Source organism: Branchiostoma floridae, chromosome 5, assembly GCF_000003815.2.
Source record: "Branchiostoma floridae strain S238N-H82 chromosome 5, Bfl_VNyyK, whole genome shotgun sequence".
Lineage (NCBI taxonomy): Eukaryota > Metazoa > Chordata > Leptocardii > Amphioxiformes > Branchiostomatidae > Branchiostoma > Branchiostoma floridae.
This window is the reverse complement of record NC_049983.1, coordinates 8,288,277-8,291,836: the sequence shown is the minus strand read 5'-3', so window position 1 is coordinate 8,291,836 and position 3,560 is coordinate 8,288,277. Positions and strand designations below refer to the sequence as shown.

Below are 3,560 nucleotides of genomic sequence, written 5' to 3'. Positions count from 1 at the left end.
TGAAAAAAATGTTCGCTGTGGTTTTAAGTTCGCGGTGAAGCGGCCTCCGCGAAAACTGCGAACATTACACCACCGCGAAAATTTCTGCATTTACAGTAAACTTTGACGTCTGTCACATTTCTATGGGAGCAGACATCTTAATCTGACACTACAGATTTCACTTAAAAGCATGGATTTGCTTCATGCGTTACCATTTACTTTTGTCTTTGCTTTATATAAGTTTGATCTTATATAAGCAATACGTGGGTTGAAAATGGTGATTGGGAATTAACTATAGGCTAATGGTGACACGGCATTCAGTCTTTAAAGCCTGGTATTCAAATACCCAATAATGTACTAACACTGTGCGTTTCATATGTAGATACCAGATAATGTCGCAGGGTATCTTAGGATCAATCGTTATATCGCCCCATGCACTCTTGTGCATGAGTTGTGCATTGACATTTTGTTTGGGTTCAAGCTTAGTACAGAAAGTTTACGAAGAAAAGTTTTTTTTTTTTACTTTTACCCACCATTATCTAACCGAAAAAAAACCTACTAGCCTCTTAGGTCGTGCGATCTTTGTACGATAGCTAACTTCGGGCATTTTGGAAGACAAAAAAAATGTACGTCTCCTGCAATGTTTAACTGTCCTGGTACACTAAATGCTGTTTTGGATCCATGTCAGCGGTTAGTTCTGTCACCGCCTGCTTGAAAGTCCTATGGCACCAAAATCGTACGACGATCGCACGACCTATGTGACCGCGTTTTTTTTCCCACTTTATCTACCCCCAAATTATATGAAATAAAATAAAACAACTCATAGTAGGTTTGATTCAGGAATTATGTTTATCAATCTAGTTTAGGAACTGAAAAAAAGAAGAATGCTGTTCTAAGATATCAAGTAATTTCGCAGTGGTTGTGCGGCAAAAAAAGGCTTAATTCATCTTTCACAATTTGTCTTATATTGATGTCAATACTTGTGCATTGACACAATTTACACAGTGGTAATGAAGGAATCAATTATAACCTACTTCTCGGTTTATATAAGCAATGGTATGAAGAGATTCAACCAGCGGAAAATTGGATCAACAGCTAATTTTCCGCCATTGAATACATACCGCTGACATTTCATCGTAACCCAAATGGATTTGATGATCTGTTTTAAAGCTTTTATGTCTGAAAAGGGTCATACGTTACATATGCACTTATCTGGGTCAGTTCACCCTTTCGGTGAGCTATTGGGAAACATTAGTATAGCACACTCTCCAATTTAACACCGCTGCCATGCATACGTAGTAGATTTCTCCAGATGAATTATTAGTTGGGATATTATCGACTTTCGATGGTGACCAATTTTTTTGGCTATGATAGTTCTACGGGCGACGTTTGTACTACAATCCCACCTGTATCTTATTTTGCATCTCCCTCGCTATAGAAGATCGTTTGTTAACTGTAGACTACTTGGTCTGGTCGATTTTGTATGGCTGTATTGTGTCCTGAAACCCGACTAAGTAACTGTCAAGTTTAGCGAACAATGGCTGGGGATAAATGAAAGGAAACAAACATTTCACTCCTTTGTCCTGTTAGTCTTTATATCTGGTAACGTTATATGTGTACGCATAGAATAAGATTTCACCGGTCGGCCTTTAGTACTTCACTCTTCTTACCATGTTTTCCTTTGTTTGGCAAGGCAAGAGCATGAATTTGCAGGTTATCATTATCATTTTTATCATATACTACACTGCTATATATCCTGCACTTTTCTCCTGGTTGCAACATTGTGAAACGTCTGTAAGTTTAACTTACCCTCAACACATCTTGGGCAAACGAATGTAAAGAAAGCTTTCTTTTTGTTAAGGTGATCGGTAGGGAAGTCAGAATTGAGCATGAGGGTGTTGCAGTCCCCAAGCCCCAAGACGCTCTAACTCACCTGGAGTCATATGTCTCGATTCATCATACGTAATCCATTACTGAAGTCTCCGGAGAGACAACAGGTAAGGATTACCCTACCGATACCTGTTGGTGGTCGTCGAAAATCTTTGTACTTTTAAATAGTTTATTCAGTTTGTGGGTTTTTATCATTCTTTATTTTTCTTTATTTAGGATTACAGATAAATAATACACATTTAAATGTAATATGCACAATTTGAATATAGTTACCTACTTAAAATACGCTATCAATTGATTTATATGTTACATAAAAAGGTTGAAAATAAAGAAAATAGAAAGTATGCATTTCTAATTAGACGCGCGAAGGCTGCTGGGAGTATTTTGATCACTAGCGACACGTAGCGGTTTATAATTACATTGCAACTCCACAAAGGTGAAATTGATGACTCACCATGTGAGCGTGAGTCTGGACTCTGGAGTGAGCCATACCTGAGTCACTACAAGATTTGCTTTGCGATTATATCTTAAGATTCAAAGGGTGTCTTTTAAGTTGTGGATTTCGACTCCTACTTCCTAAAAGACTTTAAGGTTTTGATATTTGCACAGGCTTGAACAAAGGGCTTCTGTTTCTTCGAGGGCGTGATTCACCCCTTGGGTTGGGTGGAGGGTATACTTTTAAAGTTTACCTCCACCCACAAACAAACACAACTCGCTAGGGCCTTGAACATGCCATTGACTGACACCCCCTCTGCAATTAAACTTGCATTATGCCCACGTACGTTTCCCTGGCTTGGAATTTAACCCAGGCAATTCTTCACCTTGATAGCCAGGCACAAATGTGTGCTACAGATAAGCGTACAAGGTTTTCTAAGCACGATTTTAAAGTCCCTGTAGTAAAATTTGACTGATACCCATCCACAGGAATAGATCACGGAACGACGGCTACAGACGAGGTGGATGATATGCGTCGCTGCCGACTTTAGTGGTCAAGGGCAACAGCAGCTGGGGTCGTATGGGGTGAGCGGGGAAGCCCAAACATTAGTCTAGTATTACCAGTCTGCGATAGACTTTGTAAATACTGCACATCTAAAGCAGAAACACATTTTCATTTCCAAGTGTTCATTTTAGCACACCGAAAGAACCACATTGTTTAAAGAAGTCACAATGGCATTAGTCAACTTTCCAACATTCACGCACTTTTCACGCACTTTTGTCTTAAAATCACAAACTCACAAATTGTAGAAAAAGTGAGGCTCTTTGCTTCCAAAAAAGTCAAACCCGACCTAGATATAGTCAACACTGGTATTCGAGCAGTCTCTTTTTAGAGGATATCAAAGCTTAAGGTTATCGGCCTCTCTCTGTCTGTCTATGTGTGTGTTTCTCTTGCTGAGTCTCTAGCTCTCTTTCTCTCTCGCTCTCTCTATCCCTGTCCGTCTTTCCCTCTCTCTCTCTCTCTGGGACATTCACTGACCCGTTTACGGAACTGTCCCAAGATTTCCTCCCCTTGCCGGATGCCCAGGACAAGGCTACCGGACCTCGCCGTTGTAGCCTTGAAAGACTGATATCTTATCACAACAAAAGCTTATCAAGATAGATAGATAATTTTCTTAGAGCGCCGATGGCCACTGAGAAGTCTCAAGAGCTCTAGATAGAGAGCTCTTAAGGTCACTATTACGGCTTGATCGATG

The 3,560-nt window shown here is 40.0% G+C and overlaps 1 non-coding gene across 1 annotated transcript; it reads right to left on the bottom strand.

Annotated features, from left to right (window-relative positions):
* Nucleotides 1–1,855: 1,855 nt before the first annotated feature.
* Nucleotides 1,856–1,998, bottom strand: LOC118416955. The gene has a single exon (XR_004831295.1). It is a non-coding gene; the product is annotated as a U8 small nucleolar RNA (small nucleolar RNA).
* Nucleotides 1,999–3,560: the final 1,562 nt, after the last annotated feature.